At 39.7% G+C, this 12,359-nt stretch overlaps 1 protein-coding gene across 1 annotated transcript in view; it reads left to right on the top strand.

Moving 5' to 3' along the window:
- Positions 1–6,578: 6,578 nt before the first annotated feature.
- Positions 6,579–12,359, top strand: part of sertad2b (SERTA domain containing 2b) — a 42,365-nt gene continuing 36,584 nt past the window's right edge. Inside the window, exon 1 of the mRNA XM_012874997.3 lies at positions 6,579–6,661. The gene's annotated coding sequence lies outside the window, so the exon portion shown is untranslated. The remainder of the gene's footprint in view (positions 6,662–12,359) is intronic.

Genomic DNA, 12,359 nt, shown 5'->3' on the forward strand with positions numbered 1-12,359 from the left:
CGTGACGTTCTGGAGGAACTGAGGAACAGTGAACGCAGACAGCTCACATATTCCGTAACTGTCCTAAAATACTACAGTTCTGGAAATCTGTACACAAAAAAAAGAAAATACTGGGGTATGATTTTCCTATGAGCAGCATGGTACTATACCTTTGCAATTTTAACGATATCAGAGAAAAGGTAAGAGTGAGGGATGGGTACTTGATCACGATAATGTTAATAACTAGTGACTAGTAACTATAACAAGACAATGGGGTGAGGTGCCCCCCGCCCCCTGCCATAACAAACGGCCTTAGATAATAGAGGAAATCTACATAATGGAAAAATTTACATATCGCCTGAGAACACAGCAAACACAAATGGAAGAAAAGTGGAAACTATTCAAAAACAAAGACAACGACGAAAAGAACTCGACAGACTTGATAAGACGGAAGGACATTTAGAAGAACGGCTCCCAAGCAAAGGTTTTCCTGTTTTATTTTATGTAATGTTGAGTGTGAGTCGTTAAATAACAAGTTAAATGGGAAAGAAAACCCTCAACTGTACAACAAGCATGCAATATTTTAATTCAAGAGATAAAGTATTCAAACCGTCTGCAGAAAAGTGACATGTAAATCATTTTACATCCTAAACTTTTAACATTTATCTTAATTAGAGAAAGACATATCAAGTTATGTCCGGCTCGAATGAACAAACTGGATGGAAATTTAGTCTATTCTCAGCAAAAAGAATAGGATCTGGGCCACTGTTTGTATTTTTAAATTTTGAAATTATTTTCTGTATTTAAGCAAAATTTAGACGCTAATTAGAAGCAGATTTTGATGCATGAAAGTCTTCTTGTGAGTTAAAGGAGCTGGATAGGTGTGGTCCAAAGCATGGTAAATATTTTTTTTGTGTGTTGTACGTTACATTTGTCATTGTAAGAAATGTTTAACTCAGCAGTGATAATTTTGCCCTAATTAAAAGTAAAAAGCCTCCATCTGCATCAACCATTAACCACAAACGAGCATCAGTCGGCGAAGCAACCAAGAGGTCCGTGTTCCCACTGGAGGAGCGGCAGAGATCCACAACTCAGGTGGAAGAACCCATCAGCATTTCACTCATGAGCACCACATATCTGCTCATTGTGAAAGAGTGGTGATAAGAAAGTCATAAAAAGGGCTGCCTGTGTTTTACATGGTACATGTAAGTTCACTAATAAACCAAAGAGGGACAAAACTACCCCTCCCACAACCCGCTCCCCCCACAGTTCAGCATTTTTGCTACATTTTTATCCCAAAACCTTTTTTTTTTTATGTGTGACTTTAATCAGCACAAATAAATGATGTATTAGTAGCTCTTATATCATTAGCAATGTAACTCGATCCTGGTAATTTGTGTTTTGGACAAGAAGGAGTAAAAATGAACTAAATGTTTTTGATTTATTTCAGATTTACATTTATTTCACTTTATAAACAAACAATATTTAGATTTTGATTAAAATGTACCAACTAGATTTCATGTATTTATTTAAATTTAGCAATTATTATCCTTGTATTATTTTTTTTTCCTGTCCTGTTCTGTGTTTTCGTAATATAAAACCCTGAAGGATTGAATAATCGGTATTGGTATTGCGGGTGAGATAATGTGTAGTGTCGGTCCTCTGCCACACGGGGGCGCTGCATGGTAAAGGTTTTATAAGTGAGAAAACGACAGGAAGTGATCTGAAGTATCCCAGGGTTGTCCAAAGTGTCCAAAGGGACCATTTGCGGCTCCTGGGATGATTCTTTGTGACCCTAGACCACAATTCAAGAGTTATATAAGTTTGGTTTGCCAATTGATGCTGATTAACATGTAAGAGAAAACGTTAGGGGGACATTTTTACTGCTGCAAGGCCTCTCAAGACACATCCAAATGAAAATCCTCTTAAAATGGAAAAAAAAAAAGCTGCAACGTCAAACTATTCATCTGTTATTAACATTCCTAATATGAATAAATCACGTCTTTGTTTTCTTTTGATTTAATCTGACAGTATCTACAGTGACTGTCACCAAAAAGCAGACTTGGGTTTACCTATTTATTAAATATGGCTAAATAAAGCAAGAGAGACCCATTTCCTGTTGTTCTTGGTGAACTATACGCATCAAAAAATAAAAAAGAATCAGACAAAGATAATTAACCTGAAAACATTCTATGCTGTTTTTGTTCTTTCTTTGAAATCGGGTAAACCTGAGACCTTTTTCATGTTTTGCATCAATAAAAATCTGACTAATTTGCTTATTTTATTTAAATAATATGTGTTTAGTTTAATGTTGAGCTTTTAAAAATGAAAGAAATAAAGAAATCTGCAATCGACCAGAAAAAGGTGGATTGCCCCTGTAATAAAGTAGCTCTAAGTTTCAAAAAGGTTGGTGACCCCTGCTCGGCCTTAGAGATAAAGCGAGGAGCTCAAAGTAGAGCCGCTGCTTCTCTGCATCGAAAGAAGTCAGCTGAGGTGGTCTATGCATCTGATCTGGAGGCCCCTGGACGCCTCGCTTTGGAGGTTTTCCAGGCACGTCTCGCTGGGAATAAACCCCCAGAGAGGACCCAGAACTCGCTGGAGGGACTAAATATCATTGGAAGATTTGACTCACAATGCAAGAACTTTCATTTCTAGCCCTGTGGTGAACTGTGATATAGGTGTAGTTTGATCTATAAACACATGGTCAATCAAAAGGGGATCCAAGATTGGTTCAGTCAGAACAATATCAACAATGAGTGTTTAAACATCCCGGAGATAAGAAACGTTTCTGAACAGAACAGTTCCTGTGTGGAGGAACTTCCATTGCAGTTCCCATGGCAAACACTAGGGGGGGAAACGAACCAGAAGACGTCCGAACCAGCTGTGTTATGCCTACAAAACACATTAAAATATATATATATATATATATATATATATATATATATATATATATATATATATATATATATATATATATATATATATATATATATAATAAAATGGCTTTTTATTTTTCTAGCTATATGTTCAAATATACTCTTAATAGATAAAGCATAAACTCTGAACTGAAAATCTTTTCCTAGTTTACACTTTTTGCTGATATTCAGGAGCGGATTGATTAATTGAAGTTAACTGTTAATCAGAAGAGCCTCTGCCATGCTTGACCAATTTACACCAATTATCTAATTGAATTAATTTTTGGCACCGCAGTCGATCATCCGCTCAAAACACTCGAGGGTCACAATATTTTTGGGCAACTTCGATGGAATTTAAACCCATGGAGGGGGAACACGGTGTTCATTTTCTTCACCTTCACAGAGATCTAAAATTAAACATGCAGGTTCTTGCAGGTCCCAATATTTGGTTGAACGACAATCGGGAAGCTGCATCTTGGCCACCTTCTGACGATTTACCTGAATATTTGACTCCTCTTGGGGGGGGGGGGGGGGGGGTAGACCTAATCTAAATGGGTTGGTTTCCTGCTACAGGCCAGACTTTCACAGGTATACTTTGAGTGGATGTGTCCAGCTTCTGGTTTGAGGTTGTCCTCCATTGTTCCACCATCATATCAGCTGGACAGACCCACAACATCACGCTGCCGTCACCGTGTCTGACAGCTTGTAAACCATAAATGTGATGTTTGAGCCGCCTCTGCTGGTTGGAGAACCAGGGCGAAGGAGCTCGGAAACACGCGCGCCCACAGAGGAACCCGTGCGCGGGGCTGCGTGACTGCTCTCCACCGCGCACGCTTCCGCACAGCCGCCATTGGCTAACACCCCCCCCGTCACGTGTGGGCGGGACACGAAACTCTGAGTCAGCTGTGACTCACCGCACGACGCGTCTGTCACAGTGTGGCGAGCTGATGCGTTCACGTACAGTGGGAATGATTTGGTCCGTTGAACTGGGGCTGGACGACATAGGAAGAAAAAAAAAAAAAAACATATCACTAAAATAGAAATCATATTGGATTGATATCCATAATTATCAACAAATTCAAAACATATATTTTAAGTGCAGCCCTGCCTGCTTAGCGATCTATTTTTAGATACAGATACACACAAACACTGAATTCAAATTCAACCTTTTATTCAACCAACTTTTTACCAAAACAGGAGGTTTTTAAAAAAGAAAATAAGAACACTGTGCTCTCTGAACTCTTTTTCAAGGGGAAGGAGCGTTCCTGCGTTTGTGATTGGTTGGGAAGATGTAATGACTGTGATATTAATCTACGTGATAAGTTAGAATGCAAAAGGAAGGAAAATTGTTAATCTACTGAAGTTTTTACTGATCCTTTTTTCTATCTTCGATATACGTCTATCGATCGATATATATATTTTTATTGAATTATCGTCCAGCCTGGTGAATTCTAAGGGTGTGTGCCTCTTTAGTAGAAACGTATTTAACTTGTTTATTATTAAGACGGGGGAAAATATTAAATTGCATAAAACAATATTATTATATAAGACGCTGGCTAAAAAAAGGCTTACGTATCAAAGCATTTTGCAAATCTTTTTTTTTTTTAGATATTTTTGGTTAATATGAGACAAAAATAGCTTTAGTTTGATTTTTAGACTTTATTTATGTCAACAAGTGAAAGACGATTGTTGGATCTCTAAATAGTTTTGCTTCATACATGTTTCACATTTCATGTAATCAGCTAATTTTTTTTAATTGACTCTCAGTTCCTCCCTCGTTCTGAGCCAACGCTATCACAAGCTAAATTTGGCATCAGTGTTTGTAATTGTTTCATCAAACCACCAGAAAAAAAAAACATGCGTGGAGGAAGTTGCTCTGGTTAAGATTTGACCAAAATGATGTTCTTTGACCTACATACAAAATACTATATTTGGAGAAAAACTGCCGCTGAACTCGACATCCTCGTGGTGAGACATGGGGGTGGCGGCATCGTGCTTTTCTGCCGCAGGGACGGCGAAGCCAGAGTCGATGGGAAGGTGGATGGAGCCAAACACCGGACAATCCTGGAAGGCAACCTGCTAGATGCTGCAGAAGTCTCAAGACTGGGGTAAAAGGTTCGCTTTCCAGCGGGACAATGACCCAAAACTCACAGCGAGAGAGCTACGATGGTATGGTTTAAAACAAAGCATATGACAATGGCCCAGTCAAAGTCCAGACCGATAAAAGAGAATCTGGGCCAGGGCTGGACTCCACAGACATTTTGTGGGGGGCAGGTGCTCAGGACGGGCAAAAGATGGGCACCTACAAATATGTTCCTGAAATTAACAGAGAACACAGTAGGGTATATTCAACTTACATATTCATTTTAGGTCAAACGATCAATATATATCTAATTAAACGAGGGTGACTCTTCCTCCTTAGGGTCTAGAGATGGAAATGAGCCCTGGCTATAATCTTGCATATTTACATTATGTTCATTAATATGCATTACCCCTTTATAAATAAATAAATACAAATAGGCCATATTGTTCATGCTTTTTAATAACAATATAATATGCTAAATTATCATCTCACATAAAACTTGTCAAACCTCTGCTCTGAATGAATGGGGGGAAGAAAATACGTCTAATATTCTTCAACATTTGAAGCTCGAGGCTCCAGCAGAAAGGCCGATTTTCTCATCCAGGGCAAAAGGTCAAGTGCTTGAGCGCCGCCAGAGGCCTGTCTGTGTACGTGCCTCCTCTCCATCCAATCTGACTGAGCTCGTCTCCGTTTTGCAAAGAAGAATGGACAGAAATGTGAGTCTTTACCTGCAAAGCTGGCGGAGAGACACACCCCATAAGATCTGCAGCTGCAATGGCGACAAATTGGGCTCTAGAGAGGAGGCTGAATACAAATAACCACATATTATTTTCCTTCTGCGTCACAGTTATGCATTGCTTTTTTGTTGATCTATCAGATTAGTTTAGTTTTTCCTTCCCGCTAATGGGTGGTTTTTCTTTCCACTGTCGCTTCATGCTTGCTCGGTATGAGGGATTGCTGCAAAGCCATGTACAATGCAGACGACTCTCCCTGTAGCTCTACGCTTCTCCAGGAGTGAATGCTGCTTGTTGGGACTTTGATGCAATCAACTGGTTCCCTTATATAGGACATTTTTGACCAATCTGTATAATCTGATTGAATTTGACTTTGTAAAGTGCCTCAAGATGATATGTTTCATGAATTGGCGCTATATAAATAAAATTGAATTGAATTGAATTAAATTAAATTAGTTGTTGAAATGTGATTAAATGTGGAAAAACTTTCCGGAGACATCAATGCTTTTTGCACGGCACTGCATTTTTAAATCATGCATCGTTATCCTAATAAATAAAACTCTAATGGTGTGAAGTGAGCTCATTTATTGTGTATCAGGTGAGTGTTTGGTCCTTGATAGGAGTGGGAAGTCGCGCCATAATTGTATTCTGTTCAGGACCCACTCAGGCTTTCGGGCGTTCTAAGGTGCTGAAAGCTGCTCTTTCCTGCTAATTTCTTGGACATTGAACGCATCACCAGACTGGCTGATTTTTCTTTTTTTTTTCTTTACAGGACTTCAGCTCGGCTGGCGAACAGGGGCTGTCCACTGTGGGCTTTGGTTCTTCAGGTAAAACAGCCACCAGACTTCTCGGCGCAGAGTGGACTTTCCCCCCTAACAGAGTTTTGATTTAGCTTTTTCCACCTCCGTGTTCCTTCTTGATCACCGTGCTGGACGTGTCTCCCACGGAGGGTGAGTACAGTGCTGGTTGAACTCTCGTGTCTGAGAGATCCCTGCTGTTTGCTGTCAGTTTATCTGTCCCACTGTCACGGTGGGTCATCTCCGTGTCCAAACAGTGTCCGCTTAGTGAGCTCAAAGGAGGTGTGGGGGGGATGGACGTGTCTCCATCAGCCGGGCGTAAAAGCGCGCTGGGTGGAATCCCCGTTACGCAGCCGCGACGCTGCTGTCACGCGTCAAAACCAGCGTGGCGCCAGATCTGGAAAAATAAATGAAGTAAAATTGAGAAATTAATTTAAAAATGATTCACCAGCTAGAGCCGAGACAGTTAAACGGTGATCATTTTCATGCGAACCGACAGCTGTACTAATCGGTTTAATTTGCTTTAATTTAATAAAGGATATCGAAATTAACTTTTTTTTGTTTTTACAAATATTAGCACCACAGTGACATTCATAGAAAAAGCTAATTAGATTCAATGAGCTAAAATTGTATAAATAAGCAGATAACATGGGTTTATTTATTTCTTATAGACAGAAAGACCCGGCCAATGTCGTCTCCTGTTTGAAAACTGCTTTTACTGCCTGTATGTCTTCAGGGTTGTCTTATATACAGACTCGTTGGAGTAACTTTTATATATATATATATAAAAGTTACTCCAACGAGTCTGTTTTTACACTGTCTGTTAAACAATTGGTGCCCATCCATCCATCCATCCATCCATCCATCCATCCATCCATCCATCCATCCATCCATCCATCCATCCATCCATCCATCCATCCATCCATCCATCCATCCATCCATCCATCCATCCATCCATCCATCCATCTTTCTTGAACACTAGTTTTCCTAAAGTCCATTTAATCCTAGTTACTGAGGAAATATCTGGTATCCGTAGTGAAATTCTTAACGCTGGTTTGACAATGAGTTCTCTGTTGATGTGAGTCTGGGCTAGGATGGACTTTTTTTCTTGGAAAACCCATAGAAACACTGATTTTGGACTATCTGCTGTACTTTACGCCTGGCAGAAGAGCAGGGGATTACTGGCACGATGCTGTTGCTGCTGCTGCAGCGGCAGCCGCCTCCATTATGCAACCGACTTGTCCTAAAGCTCAGTCTGTCTCGTCTCCTGACGCGATGCTGCGCTGTTCCTGACTTGTTGCTCCAGATGAACACCTTGGTGTGGTGCGTGTACTGTGTGGTTATATTGTCATCAGTTTTAAATGTTCATTCACTCACATACAACACGGGCATCTTCAGCGGAGCTGGAAACTCACACGAACATGTGCACCAGAACCTGGATGTTTCTGCTCTAACGTTCACAGTTGCTGTGACTTTTGCAGCAACTAGCTGTTATTTGTGTTTAGCAGTCTGTAGTTGCCGGACCCTTTAAGTTTGGGTTTGCATGTTTTTTGTATGTTAATGATATTTCTGTGCATTCAGGTGTCTACTTTCTTTTCTTTTTGGAGATTTTTTAAAATTGTGAGTTGTTTGTCCTGTGCATCTCTGCATATGACCTGTCTGGAGCGCCTGTTGTCCGCTGGAGACAGACACAGGGCTGATGAACCTTTATCAGTGGGATTACAGGAGCAACCTTGCTTCTAATTTAGCTGCTAATCCAGATTAAGGTGCTGCAGTTCCTCCCTGCTTCCTGCTCAGACGCCGCCCTGGCATGCAAAATCAGCATCCGGCTGGTATTTTACGTCTCTCTCTTTTTGCTTGCTGGAATGCCACCGAGGCCGAGAGCGTATTTACAAGTAAACGCTCCAGATCCTGTGCATGCTAATATGTATTATTTTTCTAAATGCTACCTTGTTGAACCTTTTTTTTATGCTTTCTGAGAAGCATTGGATGACAAACTACACATCCAGTACATTTATGCACTGGGAAATAAAATCTCAAGCTAAGAATTGTTTTTTAAAATAAAAATCAGCTATGCAACATTCACTTACTGGCACCTCTAATTATTCTAGTAAAATATTTTTAATTTTTTTTTAACTGATATTTTACTTTAAGATGACGAGAGTCCAGTACTTTCGTGACCTCCTGCTTGTAAATGATGTGACTTACAGGCTAATTTCTCCTAAGACACTATTTAAAATGGGAAAAAAAGGACATTTAACAGTCACTCTAGGAAGTTGCAACCAAACTGTAAAAGAATATTCACTCATTATTTACAAATCTTGCATGGACTTGCAATTGTCTAGCTAGCGTTAGCCTTACTTAGCTTCTTCTCTTACTAATCTCTGCAACTTGGATCAATTTTGACCGATCCCCTTAGCAACGAAGGTAAGCAAATATAAGCCTTAGCTTCAGTCTATTCCTTTTTAGTAAATGATTGGTTTATAGAATTGTGTTTCATCGTGTTTCCTTTTTTTTGTTGTTGTTTGGTAATGTTCTAAATTTACCAAGATAAATAAATCAAATCAATCAAGTTTGCCCCATTTCACTTCCTGTCATCCTGGTTGCACGTCATTGAAGCTGGACCTGCAAGACCAAAGTACGTGCGACGCTCAACGTCACATTTGCCATTAAATATTACGGCTGAAAAAACGTGCAGGTCGCTTTCCTAAAGCATTACGCAAACGTGTTTAAAAGTTGCCCGGCACCACATTCAACATCATCGTGAAAAACATTCGTCATTGCTTGACAAGCACCTTTTTAACCCCTAAAAATGTGAAACGAGTGGCTGAAAAGCAAAAAAAAAAAAAAAAAAACACCCACTTACCATGAAAGATCCACCCCTCCATTAGCTATACCCACTTTTCTACACCGGGTCCAGCCGTCAGTGACTTCAGCTGCCATTGGGCGAGAGGCGAGGTACACCCTAGGCAGGTCGCCGGTCATTCACGACACCAGGAGAAAGCTTGAAAATATTTAACTGCAAGTTTATACCACTGCAACAATCTGTTATTTAAGGCCGCAAGAAAAAATAAGACAGCAGGTTCCTGGAGAGACTGATTGAAGGAAGTCGGATGTGTGTTGTTCTTTATAAGCCAAGGAATGGCTTAAAGAAAAAATGCCACCCACCTAAGCTACCTTTATATCTACTGCTAGACCATTAAGTAAAAAGGGTTTCACATATCTGAAAATGTGACAAAGCTGGTCAAAGACCTAGGTTTATCACATTGAGAAGGATGAGAAGTCTCTGTAACTACTATCTACATGCCAGGGAGGCATGTAAAAAACACACTTTTCTGTCCTGCCATAGCAAAGGTAAATGTCCAGAGTTTTCTAAATGATAGTGAGTGAGCCTTTAACCAGACCTGGGTGCTCAGGTCAGATGAGACTAAGTTCGTGGTTTTTTGGCAACACACTGTGGGTGGGCCTGCCGTGAAGCAAAGCACCAATGTGTGATGCTGCGGGTCTGTTCCTTTTCAAAGGTCTTGTTGAACTTTGTTAGGCTACGTTGCAGCACAATCTCTGCATTTTAAATCAAAACCTGAAAAAAAATAGAGTATTGACTGGGTCTTTGAGCTTGGACTATGATCTAAAACATGTAGCCTAATCAGGAAACAGGTGTTTCAGACTTCTTCCACGGCCAAACAAACCGATTCCCTTTCGATTTAAGACCAACGAAGTTGACGATAAGAGACGGGGGAGAGGGATTTCTAGGCTTCCCTTCTACGATTACCACAGCGACCTGATGTTGGATAAGTTAAAGATGGTGGATGGTACCAGAACAAACGGACCCAAATTAAATGTTGGATTCTACTACTTTTTAGTGTGAGGTTATGCAATTGACTTAATCTTAAAGCACGTCGTTACCAGGGGTGCTAATAAGTGATGTTTCAATATATCATTGAATGTAAACATAAGGCAAAATCTTTTTTTGTTTTGTTGTTATTTATTCATTTATTTTCTGCCGTTCTGTTCACTGGAACAGAATCGTATTTCCTTTCCGACTCTCTGTCTGTTACAGACCTTCTCCTTTTAATGTACTTGGCGTCCGCTGTGGAGAATTAGACAGAGAAAGCGAGGGAGATATGTGAACTATAAATAGACGGTAAGAGAGTGGTTGTGATGATAGCATCGGCACACAGTAATCCCTCAGCAAGGCGGCGTTACTCCGCTGCACTTTGCCAGCCTGTGCAGCAGGCAGGTATCTCCTTCAGCATCTCCTCCACGATGAACAGCTTCTGGCCTTCTGCTCAGTCTTTCCACGTGTAGAAAGGGGAAGTAAGCTTGTCAATGTGGACCTGTGGGTCAGGGGAACTCGCCTGTTCTGGTCTGAAGGGTTAATCTTTTTAAAACTGCAGTGTGGATGGAGCTAACTGGTCTGATAGACAGCAGGTGGAGGTGCTTTGGGCTTCAGCTTGTAGGTTAAATATCATACTGCTTTCTCTCTGAGTCCCATTGGCTATCACGCGACAGCATCAACAAAATATTGTCAATCACCACTGCATGATGAATATATTTAAATACTGTAGGGCTGTAAAGTCACTAGCCAAACCTTTGTGGAAAATATCTTCCAACTCTTCTTAAATATAATCTGTTGCCTATAAAACTGCATATGGTCTGTATTTCCTTTTCTGTTGCTGTTTTGTTGCAAAATGTCAATTGCAATAAAGTCCACCCATCCAAAAATAATAATAATATTAAAAAAAACATAATTTCTAAGGACACATGTCACACAACGCAGAAATCAACTGATCCAAGAATGTCAGAGTACACGTTATTTGAAATTTTCTTCCTGTTTATCTATGTTTTTATTTAAATTCCTTCCTTGGTAGTGTGTAGCAGGGTTTTGTACAAATGCAGCGGCATTCATTTTGAGTACTAGTCAGTCTGTTTTTTAATAGTTATTGTTGTTAATTGAACCGTTGAGACAAAAGTCTGATGGCGGACACATTTAATTAGTACAACGAACAACCAAACACACACAAAAATGAATCAGATTTCAACGAAAAATCGGAGATAAGCATCGAGACCTGCAGTGTAGGTCGTAGGCTAATTCAGTCCCTAATAAATTGACTCTCTTTATTTTCCAGAATGAACTAAATCTAAGGATCTTTTTGACCCATCGGATCTTTTACACAAAACATTCTTCATACTTCAAACCTTTCAGCTGTGGTCACCATGAGCTTATGTCACGCAATGAGTGAATCTTCAGACATTGTGTCGACTTCTTCTTTTACTTGTGATTTGTTTTTTTGCACATTTTTTTTCCTTTTTTGGAAAAGAACTTGAGATTGGAAAATATTGTTATGCTAATAAGACGGTACTTAGTAGCTCCATTTCCTTCTCAGAGCAAATCTTGCCCAGATCTTGATAGATTGACCTCCTCTCCATTATTCACAAAAGCAGAACCTCGTTTCCACCTTTATCTTTTCAAATTATGTTTTCCCTTACAAGAAAATCCTTAAAATCATAGATTCTCTTTGAAGAACTTATCAAACGCAAGCAAATGTCTGTTTCATTGTCCTTGTGGTTGATAATAATACTCAAAAGAAATTATTACTTTTTAAACGATTATTTTTCCGTTTCACATTGTTAACGCTGTGAAATGATGATTAGTTTATTGTTAGAACATCGGGTTTTGATGTCTATCTAGTTTTTTCTTTTGTTTCCTCCTGTCGCTCAAAAAATGTGAGAAAATGCCGCAGGAACCCTTTTAAAATTTAAAAGTTACACCTTTCCAAAGAGTCTGTAGTGTCTTTGTGTAAGATATAAGGTGTAGTGTCTATGATAGAATAATTAATTATACTGTAGT

Source organism: Fundulus heteroclitus, chromosome 22 (genome assembly GCF_011125445.2).
Source record: "Fundulus heteroclitus isolate FHET01 chromosome 22, MU-UCD_Fhet_4.1, whole genome shotgun sequence".
In the NCBI taxonomy this organism is placed as follows: Eukaryota; Metazoa; Chordata; class Actinopteri; order Cyprinodontiformes; family Fundulidae; genus Fundulus; species Fundulus heteroclitus.